Source organism: Artemia sp. Qi Xiang Cuo, chromosome 17 (genome assembly GCF_049724085.1).
Source record: "Artemia sp. Qi Xiang Cuo chromosome 17, ASM4972408v1, whole genome shotgun sequence".
In the NCBI taxonomy this organism is placed as follows: Eukaryota; Metazoa; Arthropoda; class Branchiopoda; order Anostraca; family Artemiidae; genus Artemia; species Artemia sp. Qi Xiang Cuo.
The window spans coordinates 58227581-58243179 of NC_142810.1; the positions used below are offsets into that span (position 1 = coordinate 58227581).

Below are 15599 nucleotides of genomic sequence, written 5' to 3' on the forward strand. Positions count from 1 at the left end.
CGACTCCTTCTGTACGAATTGCCTTGGTGGAAAACAAAATTCATTGTGCCCACTTCTGGCTTTGTTTAGGCAGCGCTCTTGCGCTGCCTATGAATAGACACTTATTAAGACACAGGAAATCGCCTTCAGTTTTTTTCTTAGCTGGAATCTAGTAAAGAGTGAACCATGTTTTCAAAGCTATCGCTCCTCATGGTTGCAGCGGTAGCTGATATCAAACAGTACGTGGTAATAACTGTATAGTTAGAGCGACTCGTCCCAATAGTAACCGAAACTCTAAAAAACGGAATTTTAATATCAACAGATACATCAAAAGAATCGAATTTTGATGCTGATTTTAAATACATAAGTTTCATCAAGTTTACTCATATCCTCAGAAAATTTCTCTTATTTTCAGAAAAAGGAAAAACACTCCCTAAAAATCATAGAATTTTGATGAAAATCACACCATCAGGTTCTGCGTGCCAAAGAACCTTACTGTAGAGGTTTCAAGCTCCTATCTGCAAAAACGTGGACTTTTGTATTTTTGCCAGAAGAAAGATCACGGATGCGTGTTTTTTTGCCATTTTTCCCACAGGGGTGATCGTAGCGACCCAGAGATCCTAGAATTCTGCGAGAGGGCTTATTTGAACAGAAATTAAAAGTTCTAGTGCCTTTTTTAATCAAAAAATAAATAAAAGTTGAATCACTTTTTACAATATTTTCAAAGATATTTGATTTTTTATTCTGTATTAATAACCATATACGACGTAATGAGTGACGTTACTGTAAAAATTGAAAAAAATCAATTTTTATTTGATTTTAGTTTTATTTCAGAATCGATGAAGTTATTAACTGAAAAAGCTTTAAGGTATTTGAGCGATAATTTTAATCTTGTAATTTAAACTTGAAAAATAGCTTAAAATTTTTAAATTAGTTTTATTTTTTGTTAAGTTGTGATACTTGATACGAGACTTAAACACGAACTGTTTGATAATATTTAATTCCATAAGAAAATTGTTTATTGTAATGGTTCCACAATTAGGAAAGAGGAAACTGAAGGATAAGGACAGACATGAAAGTTGACCTAAACAGGTTACTGGTAAACACAAAGAACACTTTGAGAAAAAAAAGTACATTCTACAATTGATTGCCAATTGATTGCTCAGGATGAGAAAGCAGCATCTCTAAATACACGTCGTGTTTTAATCAAATAAAGAAATGATGAGTCCTATCGTCTGAATACTATCAAGTCTTCATCAAACCAGAGAAACAATACACATTGAGATAATAAAGAGTCTCGTCAAAATTACATCAAATCAGTCTCTTGGAAACACTGAAACAAATACACAAGTGATTATTTGTATCGCAGAAATCATATTGAAAAGGTTACTGTTTCTTGACGTCCAAGAAGGGAGAAATGATCTTTTTACTAATATAATTTGCGCGTTTCCGTATTCCCAGTAATGTTATCCCCTGTTCAACAATTAAGAAATCATACAGTTCGTGGTAACGGACTGTATACTAAGAGTGACTCGTCTCAATAGTCACCGAAACTCTAAAAAACGGAATTTTGATATCTATAGATATATCACAAGAATCGGATTTTTAGTAGAGGTTTCAAGCTCCTATCTGCAAAAATGTGGAATTTTGTGTTTTTCGCCAGACGAAAGATCACGGATGTGTGTTTATTTGCCTTTTTTTCTCCTTTTCCCCAGGGGTGATCGTATTGACCCAGAGGTCCTAGAATTTTGCGAGAGGGCTTTTTTGAACAGAAACTAAAAGTTCTAGTGCCTTTTTAATCAAAAAAAAAAAAAAAAAAAAAAATAGAATCACTTTTTACAAAAAAAACTGTATTTTAGATATCTTTTAGCATTTTCAAAGATATTTGATTGTTTAAGCAATCATAACCATATATGACGTAATAAATGGACATGACGTAAAATCTAACACCGATTGTGTACTAATAACCATATGTGACGTAATGAGTGACGTGACGTGAAAATTGAAAAAAAAAAATCAATTTTGTATTATTTTAGTTTTCAGTTCAGAATCGCTAAAGTTATAAACCCAGTCTTCCACGTGACAGTCAAGGATACTTACCATTGTATTATCAGAGACTTATAATATATATTTAAAATCAGCATGAAACTCCAATCATTTTGATGTATCTATTGATATTAGAATTCCATTTTTTTTAGAGTTTCGGTTACTATTGAGACGAGTCGCTCTTACTATACAGTTGGTTAACACGAATTGTTTGATATAAGAGATCATAAAACAATGAATTAGCTTTTGAAAAATATCCCATGTTGTCTAGTGGTTTTGGATAGTTGGCTTTCATTCGACCGGCTCGGGTTCTAATCCCGGTGTGGTAACTATTTTAAAAACATAATCTGAAGATATTGATTAGCTAATTTGACAATACATAGGTTACTAAGGGAAAAAGTTCGTTCCTTAATATATGATGAAGAGTACACAGATGAACAAAACTTTCTTAAAACTGCACCTAATAGACCATGGACAAAGGATCAAGAGGCATTAAAGCAGGATGGTAAAATCCAGACTCTTTTGGAGAAAAAGCAGGAAGTAGAGCAGAGAACTCTCAATTCTATTTACAACTCTTTAAAAATTCTCAATGAATCTGAAAGTGTTGGAGCTCAAACAGCTGAGGAACTTTTGAGACAACGAGAGAAACTAGAAAGGACTAATGATAGACTAGATAAAATGAGCCAGGAACTGAGAGTCTCCGACCGACACATACAAAATATAAAGAGTACATTCAGTAGTATAAGAAATTATTTTCGAAAACCAATTGATGCAGGCAATCCTACTGTTGAAATTAAAAGCAGCCAAAGTACCTCATCTGTAAGAACCAGCTTTCAGCCACAGGAAATTGACAGCAATAGAGACTCTAGAGATCATTCTGTTCTTCGGCGCAACGAATTGCTGGACTCAAGAAGCCAAACTTTTGATTCTCCAAGGTGTGTTGATGAACAGCTCGAAAACCATCTCGGTGAGATGAGTTCTGCGCTGTCAAGATTAAAGGGGCTTGGTATTGGTCTTCAGGATTAATTGGATCAGCAAAATGCACTGATTGAAACATTAGATGACAAAGCGTCAAAGGCTAACTGGAAACTTGATAAACAGAATAAGGAAATGAATAAAATACTTAAGAAATAGGTTAAATATTAATCAGTCTCTTCCCTTTTCAAAGAAGAAAAATCCGTAGCTTTTTTTACAAGTAAAGGACCTTTGGTTATGCTCTCCAACCGGCTGATCCGGGTTGTAGGAGTAGCTAGAAAACTAGTAAGAGACTATTACGTCCAATGTTAAGAAATATAAAAACCTATAACTCCTAAAAAAAAGTCAGATCAAAACTAAAGTACACCATTAGAACCGCCATGTCTGAAACCCCTGTATAGGAAACTTTCTGTCTTTTGGCTTGAACAGCAAGGGAAATATATTGGCTTGAAAATCAAGAAAAGTGGCAGCTACTACAGCATTCTGCCTAAACGACATCTTTTTTCTTTCTTTCTTTTCCACAGATAGCATGGCACTGGAACATCGTAGAGAGTTGTTCAATGCTTTATTTTTTGTTAGGATATGGGTACTTGATCCGGGTTGCAGCGGTAGCTAGAGACGATCACGTCCAATGCTAAGAAATCTAAAAACCCATAGCTCCTAAAAAGGGAGTCAGATCAAAACAAAAAGTACACCATTAGAACCGCCTTGTCCGAAACCCCTGTATAGTAAACTTTCTGTCCCTTGGCTTGAACAACAAGGGAAATATATTGGCTTGAAAATCAAGAAAAGTGGCAGCTAGTACAGGATTCTCCACAAATGGCATATTTTTTTTCTCTTTTTTTTCTTTTGTATCCAGAGATAGCCTGGCACTGGAAAAACGTAGATAGCTGTTCAATGGCTCATTTTAAAGAAAATTAATTGGGTTACAAATCCATGGTAACTAACATAAATTATTTCTAAAATAGAAAAAATTTTTCCACCAAAAACTTCATTTTTGATGTCTTTTCACGCTGCAGTCTTTCAAACATAATCGTATACCAGCGGTAAGATTTGAACCCACGCCTCCGAAGAGACTGGTGGCTAACACCAGTCCCTTGGACCACTCGGCCAGGCTGCCTCTCATAAATAAATATATATGTGAATTTGGGTTGCAGCAGTAGCTAGCAACCTAGTAAGAGACGATCAGTCCAATGCTAAGAAATATAAAAACCCAAAACTCCTAAAAATATAGTCAGATCAAAACAAAAGTACATCATTAGAACTAACTTGTCTGAAACCCTACTAAATAAATAATGAATGTCATCATAGTTTTATATTAGAGCTATGACGTGAATAGAAAAACACGAAATTATATTGTTGTTTCTTAAGACGTCATGAAATAATACCATTGCGCCATGACGTCATGAAATAAAATCATTAGGCCGTGACGTCATAATTACTATATAAGAAACGTCAAATCTGTAAATGGTCCCATTCATGAATACATAATGGTTAGATCAAAGCAAGCTACACGCAAGTTAAAAAATCAGTACTACAAAAAAACAGAGATAGTAACTTGAAACGAAAAAAGCAAAGGTATTCAACCGACCAGGCGTATCGAGAAGTAATAATTGAGAGAGCAAAACAAAACAGCAAGATGTGTTATCACAATGATGAAGATTATAGACATGCGAAAATTGAGACAGCCAAACAAAAGATCAAGGAGCGTTATCACAATGATGAAGATTACAGAGAATCAACAATTGAGCAGGCTAGACAAAATTTCAAGGAGCGTTATCACAATGATGAAGATTACCGAATCAAATATAATCCGGGTTGCAGCGGTAGCTAGCAACCTAGTAAGGGACCATCACGTCCAATGTTAAGAAATATAAAAACCCCTAACTCCTAGAAAAATAGCCCGATCAAAACAAAAAGTACACCATTAGAACCGCCTTGTTCGAAACCCCTTTAAAGGAAACTTACCGCCCTTTGGCTTGAATAACAAAGAAAATATATTGGCTTGAAAATCAAGAAAATTGACTTTAACCACGTTATTCTCCACAAACGGGATATTTTTTTCTTTCTTTCTTCTCTTTTACAGATAGCTTGGCACTGGAACATCGTAGAGAGTTGTTCAATGGCTCATTTTAAAGGAAATTTCTAGATCTAGTGCCATTTGTACTTATTTTTTTTTTAATTAATTATTTTTGACGAAAAACTTAATTTTTTATATACAATATTGATCAATGACGTCATAGTCGTTGGATGTAGTACATAAAGGCTCGATCATCGAATTTAAGCTGAAACTAAGTAAAGGACAATTATGCCTCCATATATTCACAGTGATGTATAAGATTTCCCATTACATCTGTAAACTGTTCCACAGTTGCCGGTCCATACCTTGGAATATTTTCGCTAAATCCGGGTTGCAGCGGTAGCTAGCAACCTAGTAAGAGATCCTGGTTGCAGCGGTAGCTAGCAACCTAGTAAGAGACGATCACTTCCAATATTAAGAAATAAAAAAAACCATAGCTCCTAAAAAAGGAGTCAGATCAAAACAAAAAGTACACCATTAGAACCACCTTGTCCGAAACCCCTGTATAGTAAACTTTCTGTCATTTGGATTGAATAACAAAGAAAATATATTGGCTTGAAAATCAAGAAAATTGACTCTAACCACGTTATTCTCCACAAATGGCATATTTTTTTTCTCTCTTTTTTTTGTTTCTTTTCCACAGATAGCTTGGCACTGGAACATCGTAGAGAGTGGTTCAATAGCTCATTTTAAAGGATATTAATTGGGTTAAAAATCTTTAGTAACTAAAATAAATTATTTCTAAAAGAGAATAAATTTTTCCACCAAAAACTGCATTTTTGATGTCTTTTCATGCTGCAGGCTTTTCAAAGATATTTGATTTTTGTACATAAATCATAATTGTATACCAGCGGTAAGATTTGGACCCACGCCTCCGAAGAGACTGGTGGCTAACACCAGCACCTCGGACCACAAGGCCAGGCTGCCTCTCATAACTATATATGTGAATCCGGGTTGCAGCACTAGCTAGCAACCTAGTAAGAGACGATCAGTCCAATGCTAATAAATATAAAAACCCAGAGCTCCTAAACATAGAGTCAGATCAAAACAAAAGTACATCATTAGAACTACCTTGTCTGAAACCCTACTAGATAAATCCGGGTTGCAGCGGTAGCTAGCAACCTAGTAAGAGACGATCACGTCCAATGTTAAGAAATATAGAAACCCCTAACTCCTAAAAACAAAGTCAGATCAAAACAAAAAGTACACCATTAGAACCGCCTTGTCCGAAGCCCCCATAAAGGAAACTTACCGCCCTGCGGCTTGAATAACAAAGAAAATATATTGGCTTGATAATCAAGAAAATTGACTTTAACCACGTTATTCTCCACAAACGGGATATTTTTTTCTTTCTTTCTTTTCCACAGATAGCTTGGCACTGGAACATCGTAGAGAGTTGTTCAGTGGCTCATTTTAAAGGAAATCTCTAGATCTAGCGCTATTTGTACTTCTTTTTTTTTAATTAATTTTTTTTACGAAAAACTTAATTTTTTATATACAATATTAATCAATGACGTCATAGTCTTTGGATGTAGTTAGTACATAATTATCCGGGTTGCTGCGGTAGCTAGCAACCTAGTAAGAGACGATCACCTCCAATGTTAAGAAATATAAAACCCCCCAACTCCTAAAAAAAGAGTCAGATCAAAACAAAAAGTACACCATTAGAACCGCCTTGTCCGAATCCTCTATAAAGGAAACTTACCGCCCTTTGGCTTGAATAACAAAGAAAATATATTGGCTTGAAAATCAAGAAAATTGACTTTTACCACGTTATTCTCCACAAACGGGATATTTTTTTCTTTCTTTTCCACAGATAGCTTGGCACTGGAACATCAAAGAGAGTTGTTCAATGGCTCATTTTAAATGAAATCTCTAGATCTAGCGCTATTTGTACTTAATTTTTTTTTTTAATTAATTTTTTTGACGAAAAACTTAATTTTTTATATACAATATTAAACAATGACGTCATAGTCTTTGGATGTAATTAGTACATAAAGTCTGGATCATCGAATTAAAGCTGAAACTAAGTAAAGAACAATTATGCCTCCATATATTCACAGTGATCTATAAAATTTCCCATTACATCTATAAACTGTTCCACAGTTGCCGGTTCATACCTTGGAAGCTTTTCACTAAACATGCAACATTTCTTTTGGATATTACTATGATTATAATAAAGAACGACCTCTTGCCTATACTAACTTGCATACGCAACTTCACTATAGTTAAGATTACAGTATTTATATTATACATCATTATAAATTATAAAAGGTTCAAATGTTCGAAGATTATAGAGTTAAAAATTTTCCAGCACCGGGAATCGAACCCGAGCCTGTTAAGTGAAAGTTAACTATCCTAGCCACTACACCATATGGAACCATAAAGAAGTATGATTTAAGAGCCATATGCATATTATTATTTCACCATACCAATTATAATAAGGCCAAAACAAAATAGTCGACATGCGACCTTACATTTGACACATTAGTTAAATCTTCATCAGGCTTAAAAAATGTTTTGCTAGTTTACATGAAATCCGGGTTGCAGCGGTAGCTAGCAACCTAGTAAGAGACGATCACCTCCAATGTCAAGAAATATAAAACCCCCCAACTCCTAAAAAAAGAGTCAGATCAAAACAAAAAGTACACCATTAGAACCGCCTTGTCCGAATCCTCTATAAAGGAAACTTACCGCTCTTTGGCTTGAAGAACAAAGAAAATATATTGGCTTGAAAATCAAGAAAATTGACTTTTACCACGTTATTCTCCACAAACGGGATATTTTTTCTTTCCGCTTTTTTTTTCTGCTCAGCTAGCTGGGCACTGGAAAATCATAGAGAGCTGTATAATAGCTCATTTTAAAGGAAATTGCAACATCTAGTCACTTTTGTATTTAAAAATAAAATACTTTTTAAAGTAGAATCAATTTTGTCAAAAAAATTGCATTTTTGATGTATTTTCATACTGCAGTCTTTTCAAAGATATTTGAATTTTGAAGCAATAAAACAGTCCATGTAATGAACTCTATAGCAATAATAGCTACTTGTCTCAATAGTAACCGAAACTCCTGGAACCAAAATTTTCTTTTTTGGCTTAATCGCTAAAATTATTATGTAAACTGCAAAAATATTTATGATGCCTAATCAGTAATAGTAATTTTTTAATTTAAACAACAAAAATACATGAAAATTCTAAAATTAGTTTTGCTTTTTGTCTCCTGGAAGAAATTTTTTTTTCATCTCAGTTCAAATTTATTATTGTATCCTGGAACCAAGCTTTTTTTGGTTTGTAACCCGTAAAGTACATATCTCCATATTATTGTCTCATAATTGCAATTATTTTAGTTTTCAGTCCAGAATCACTAAACTTATTATGTAAACTGCAAAAATATTTATGGTGTCTAACCAATAATACTAATTTTGTAATTCAAACAAGATAAATACCTGAAAATTTTAAAATTAGTTTTGTTTTATGCTAGGTTTTAGATACTCGACACGGGATTTTGTGTGCTTAATAATTTTAAACCTTGAAAAAATATGGTCTCACGCGAGTGGAAAAAAAGAAAGAATAACCAAAAACAATATCAAAATAGTTTATAATAAAGATCAAACTCTTCCCTATACTAACTTGCATAGGCAACTTCACTATAGTGAAGATTACAGTATTTATATCATAGATCATTATAAATTATAAAAGGTTCGAATGTTTGAAGATTATAGAGCTAAAAATTTTCCCACACCGGGAATCGAACCCGAGCCTCTTAAGTGAAAGTTAACTATCCTAGCCACTAGACCAAATGGGACCAGAAAGAATTATGATTTAAGAACCATATGCATATTATTATTTCACCATACCAATTATAATAAGGCCAAAACAAAATCGTCGACTTGCAATCCGGGTTGCATATAATATAATAAAGAACGACCTCTTACCTATATTAACATTGGACGTGATCGTCTCTTACTAGGTTGCTAGCTATCGCTGCAACCCGGAAAAAAAACACATTGTGCCCACATCGTTCTTTACTCAGGCAGTGCTAGCGCGCTGCCTATGATAATAAACTGATTACACACAGGAAAAAGCCTACGGCTTTTTCTTCTTTTAAATAGTAAGAGACGAGTCTCAAATAATCAAGTAGCTAGCTAATTCCAAAGGTATGCAATTTTTGTTATTCCAATGATCGTTTTTTATTGTAACTAGGTTTCAGCCATCTCTACAGCCATGATACTATTGGAAATTACATAATCCCTATTTATGTTTTAGTTAACATGGGCAAGGTGTCGTTCTTTTTTGTACTCTATTCACGTCATAGCTCTAATATATAACTATGATGACGTTCAGTATTTATCTAGTAGGGTTTCAGACAAGGTATTTCTAATGATGTACTTTTGTTTTGATCTGACTCTATTTTTAGGAGTTTTGGGTTTTTATATTTCTTAGCATTGGACTGATCGTCTATTACTAGGTTGCTAGCTACTGCTGCAACCCAAATTCACATATATATTTATTTATGAGAGGCAGCCTGGCCGAGTGGTCCAAGGCACTGGTGTTAGCCACCAGTCTCTTCAGAGGCGTGGGTTCAATTCTTACCGCTGGTATACGATTATGTTTGAAAGACTGCAGTGTGAAAAGACATCAAAATGCAGTTTTTGGAGTGGTCCAAGGCACTCGTGTTACCCACCAGTCTCTTCGGAGGCGTGGGTTCAAATCTTACCGCTGGTATACGATTATGTTTGAAAGACTGCAGTGTGAAAAGACATCAAAAATGCAGTTTTTGGTGGAAAAAATTATTCTCTTTTAGAAATAATTAATTTTAGTTACTATAGATTTTTAACCCAATTAATTTCCTTTAAAATGAGCTATTGAACAACCCTCTACCATGTTCCAGTGCCAAGCTATCTCTGGATACAAAAAAAGAAAAAAAAAAAAAGAAAAAAATATCCCGTTTGTGGAGAATAACGTGGTTCAAGTCAATTTTCTTGATTTTAAAGACAATATATTTCCCTTGCTGTTCAAGCCAAGGGACAGAAAGTTTCCTGTACAGGGGTTTCAGACAAGGCGGTTCTAATGGTGTACTTTTTGTTTTGATCTGACTCCTTTGTTAGGAACTATGGGCTTTTATATTTCTTAACATTGGACGTGATCGTCTCTTACTAGGTTGCTAGCTACCGCTGCAACCCGGATTTGCTGCCCACACTGAATTCCATGCAAAAAGAACTTTTGGCAAAAGCTAGGCGCATGAAGGATCTTGGTCAAATAGTAAAATCACAAGTTAAGCATCATGGTACAGAAGTATGGCTTGAAGTAAAAAATACGGATTCTTTGCCCTGGACGAGAGATCACAATAGTACTTCTTTATTTGAGTTTCATTTTGTTCCACAATAGCTAAAAGTAAATGAAGAAATGTTTCTTTTATTTTACCTTCATTCATTTATTCTTGTCTTGTTTTCGTTTTTTTTTTCTTATTCTTTTTTTTATTCAAGAAAAGAAAAAAAGGTTCATTTTTGATGCGTTTTTCTCGTCTCTTACAGTTATTAAAGTTTAAAAGAAACTCAGTTTAGCTCCCTCCTATCTAAATATAAAAACTTTAATATAACTTAATATAGGCAAAAGGTCGTTCTTTATTATATGTTTTGATCTGACTCCTTTGTTAGGAACTATGGGTTTTTATATTTCTTAACATTGGACGTGATCGTCTCTTACTAGGTTGCTAGCTACCGCTGCAACCCGGATATTCAAATCTATGCTTAAGCGTACCAGTGTCTATTTTTTACGGAAGTTTTAGTTTAGGTGCAACCATGATTTTTATTAATCTTCTCACATGTAATTAAAACCGAAAACAATCTTAACACTTTTCCTTGGTTGGGATGATAAAAGACAAATTCCAGTAAATAAGGCTGTGAAATCAGTCAAATATGGCACCATACCCCAGAGAAGCAACTATTCAAAAGATACATGTGTTATATTATCTTGTCAAAACATATGTGTGTTGCATCACTTGTCCACGTTGTCATTTATTTTATGTTTCAGTTACTGTTGGCTAGAGTTCGTTCTTTACTGTAATGCTTTCGCAAAACTTCATAGTAATATCCAAAAGAAATGTTGCATGTTTAGTGAAAAGCTTCCAAGGTATGGACCGGCAACTGTGGAACAGTTTATAGATGTAATGGGAAATCTTATACATCACTGTGAATATATGGAGCCATAATTGTCCTTTACTTAGTTTCAGCTTAAATTCGACGATCGAGCCTTTATGCAACTAGCTACCTTGCAACCCAGAAATATTACATTTCTTAGTATTAGACGTAATCCTCTCTTGCTATGTTGCTAGCTACGGCTGTGACATGGATCTTAAGTGATAATATCTTAATATTTCATTTACTATGGGCTAGAGTTCGTTCTTTACTATAATTCCAGGAGACAAAAAGCAAAACTAATTTTAGAATTTTCATGTATTTTTGTTGTTTAAATTAAAAAATTACTATTACTGATTAGGCATCATAAATATTTTTGCAGTTTACATAATAATTTTAGCGATTAAGCCAAAAAAGAAAATTTTGGTTCCAGGAGTTTCGGTTACTATTGAGACAAGTAGCTATTATTGCTATAGAGTTCATTACATGGACTGTTTTATTGCTTCAAAATTCAAATATCTTTGAAAAGACTGCAGTATGAAAATACATCAAAAATGCAATTTTTTTGACAAAATTGATTCTACTTTAAAAAGTATTTTATTTTTAAATACAAAAGTGACTAGATGTTGCAATTTCCTTTAAAATGAGCTATTATACAGCTCTCTATGATTTTCCAGTGCCCAGCTAGCTGAGCAGAAAAAAAAGCGGAAAGAAAAAATATCCCGTTTGTGGAGAATAACGTGGTAAAAGTCAATTTTCTTGATTTTCAAGCCAATATATTTTCTTTGTTCTTCAAGCCAAAGAGCGGTAAGTTTCCTTTATAGAGGATTCGGACAAGGCGGTTCTAATGGTGTACTTTTTGTTTTGATCTGACTTTTTTTAGGAGTTGGGGGGTTTTATATTTCTTGACATTGGAGGTGATCGTCTCTTACTAGGTTGCTAGCTACCGCTGCAACCCGGATTAATTTATATTCTTTATAAATTATATAAATGGATATTCTTATTAGCTTGTGTAAATTGCAAAAATATCCATGGTATCCGAGCAATAGTTTGAATATTTCAATACAAGCTAGAAAAATACCTTAAAATGTTAAAATTAGTTTTATTTTTGGTTAGGTTCTAACTACCCGATGTGGGATTGACTATGTAGTTTAAGACCAAAAAATTCCATTTTTTAATATATCTTATTTTACAGTTTATAATCGCTAAAGTTATTATGTAAACTGCAAAAATATTTATGATATCTGAGCAATAATTTTAATCTTTTCATTCAAACTAACAAAATACCTGAAAATTAAAAAATTAGTTTTACTTTTTGTTAGGTTATGGATATTTGATACGAGTCATAAGAAGTGTTATGACTTCATAATAAAGTATTATGACGAGTCATAAGAATCCGGGTTGCAGCGGTAGCTAGCAACCTAGTAAGAGACGATCACCTCCAATGTCAAGAAATATAAAACCCCCCAACTCCTAAAAAAAGAGTCAGATCAAAACAAAAAGTACACCATTAGAACCGCCTTGTCCGAATCCTCTATAAAGGAAACTTACCTCCCTTTGGCTTGAATAACAAAGAAAATATATTGGCTTGAAAATCAAGAAAATTGACTTTTACCACGTTATTCTCCACAAACGGGATATTTTTTTCTTTCCGCTTTTTCTTTCTGCTCAGCTAGCTGGGCACTGGAAAATCATAGAGAGCTGTATAATAGCTCATTTTAAAGGAAATTGCAACATCTAGTCACTTTTGTATTTAAAAATAAAATACTTTTTAAAGTAGAATCAATTTTACAGTAAAGAACGATCTCTCGCCAATAGTAACTGATATACGGTGGCTCCAGGGTTAGCTACATCCGGGTTGCAGTGGTATCTAAGATCCGGGTTGAAGCGGTAGCTAGCAACCTAGAAAGAGACGATCACGTCCAATGTTAAGAAAGGTAAAAACCCATAGTTCCTAAATCCGGGTTGCAGCGGTAGCTAGCAACCTAGTAAGAGACGATCACCTCCAATGTCAAGAAATATAAAACCCCCCAACTCCTAAAAAAAGAGTCAGATCAAAACAAAAAGTACACCATTAGAACCGCCTTGTCCGAATCCTCTATAAAGGAAACTTACCTCCCTTTGGCTTGAATAACAAAGAAAATATATTGGCTTGAAAATCAAGAAAATTGACTTTTACCACGTTATTCTCCACAAACGGGATATTTTTTTCTTTCCGCTTTTTCTTTCTGCTCAGCTAGCTGGGCACTGGAAAATCATAGAGAGCTGTATAATAGCTCATTTTAAAGGAAATTGCAACATCTAGTCACTTTTGTATTTAAAAATAAAATACTTTTTAAAGTAGAATCAATTTTGTCAAAAAAATTGCATTTTTGATGTATTTTCATACTGCAGTCTTTTCAAAGATATTTGAATTTTGAAGCAATAAAACAGTCCATGTAATGAACTCTATAGTAATAATAGCTACTTGTCTCAATAGTAACCGAAACTCCTGGAACCAAAATTTTCTTTTTTGGCTTAATCGCTAAAATTATTATGTAAACTGCAAAAATATTTATGATGCCTAATCAGTAATAGTAATTTTTTAATTTAAACAACAAAAATACATGAAAATTCTAAAATTAGTTTTGCTTTTTGTCTCCTGGAAGAAATTTTTTTTTCATCTCAGTTCAAATTTATTATTGTATCCTGTAACCCGTAAAGTACATATCTCCATATTATTGTCTCATAATTGCAATTATTTTAGTTTTCAGTCCAGAATCACTAAACTTATTATTTAAACTGCAAAAATATTTATGGTGTCTAACCAATAATACTAATTTTGTAATTCAAACAAGATAAATACCTGAAAATTTTAAAATTAGTTTTGTTTTATGCTAGGTTTTATTATAATAAAGAACAAATATTTTACCGATTATCTACTAATAACCATATATGACGTAATAAGTGACATGACGTAATATCTAAAACCTATTGTGTACTAATAACCATATATGACTTAATGAGCGACGTGACGTAAAACTTGAAAAAATTAATTTTTATTTTATTTTCGTTTTTAGTTCAGAATCGCTAAAGTTATAAACTGCAAAAATATTTATGGTGTCTGAACAATAGTTTTAATTTTTTAATTTAGACTAGAAAAATACCTGAAAATTTAAAAATTAGTTTAATTTTTTGTTAGGTTCTTGATACTTGATACGGGACATAAAAATTCAACTAATGGTTACATAATGGTTTCAATCAAGCAAGCTACACGCAAGTTAAAAAAAGAGTACTACCAAAAAACAGAGATAGCATCTTGAAAAGAGAATTTACAATAAAGAACGACAATTTGCCTATATTAACTTATATTAAAGTTTAGATATTTAGATCCGGGTTAAAGCGGTAGCTAGCAACTTAGTAAGAGACGATCACGTCCAATGTTAAGAAATATAAAAACCCCTAACTCCTAAAAAAGAGTCAGACCAAAACAAAAAGTACACCATTAGAACTGCCTTGCCCGAAACCCTATAAAGGCAATTTACCGTCCTTTGGCTTGAATAGCAAAGAAAATATATTGGCTTGAAAATCAAGAAAATTGACTTTAACCATGTTATTCTCCACAAACGGCATATTTTTTTTATAATAAAGAACGAACTCTTGCCTATAATAACTTATATAGGCATCCGGGTTGCAGCAGTAGCTAGCAACCTAGTAAGAGACCATCACGTCCAATGTTAAGAAATATAAGAACCCATAGCTCCTAAAAAAGGAGTCAGATCAATCCGGGTTGCAGCGGTAGCTAGCAACCTAGTAAGAGACGATCACCTCCAATGTCAAGAAATATAAAACCCCCCAACTCCTAAAAAAAGAGTCAGATCAAAACAAAAAGTACACCATTAGAACCGCCTTGTCCGAATCCTCTATAAAGGAAACTTACCTCCCTTTGGCTTGAATAACAAAGAAAATATATTGGCTTGAAAATCAAGAAAATTGACTTTTACCACGTTATTCTCCACAAACGGGATATTTTTTTCTTTCCGCTTTTTCTTTCTGCTCAGCTAGCTGGGCACTGGAAAATCATAGAGAGCTGTATAATAGCTCATTTTAAAGGAAATTGCAACATCTAGTCACTTTTGTATTTAAAAATAAAATACTTTTTAAAGTAGAATCAATTTTGTCAAAAAAATTGCATTTTTGATGTATTTTCATACTGCAGTCTTTTCAAAGATATTTGAATTTTGAAGCAATAAAACAGTCCATGTAATGAACTCTATAGTAATAATAGCTACTTGTCTCAATAGTAACCGAAACTCCTGGAACCAAAATTTTCTTTTTTGGCTTAATCGCTAAAATTATTATGTAAACTGCAAAAATATTTATGATGCCTAATCAGTAATAGTA

General features: G+C 33.4%; 1 protein-coding gene and 1 pseudogene across 3 annotated transcripts in view; both read left to right on the forward strand.

Moving 5' to 3' along the window:
• The window catches only part of PolD2 (DNA polymerase delta subunit 2), a 168249-nt gene that overhangs the window by 54175 nt on the left and 98475 nt on the right, over nucleotides 1-15599 (forward strand). The window lies entirely within an intron of this gene.
• On the forward strand, nucleotides 166-3159 carry LOC148942406 (synaptosomal-associated protein 29-like; annotated as a pseudogene).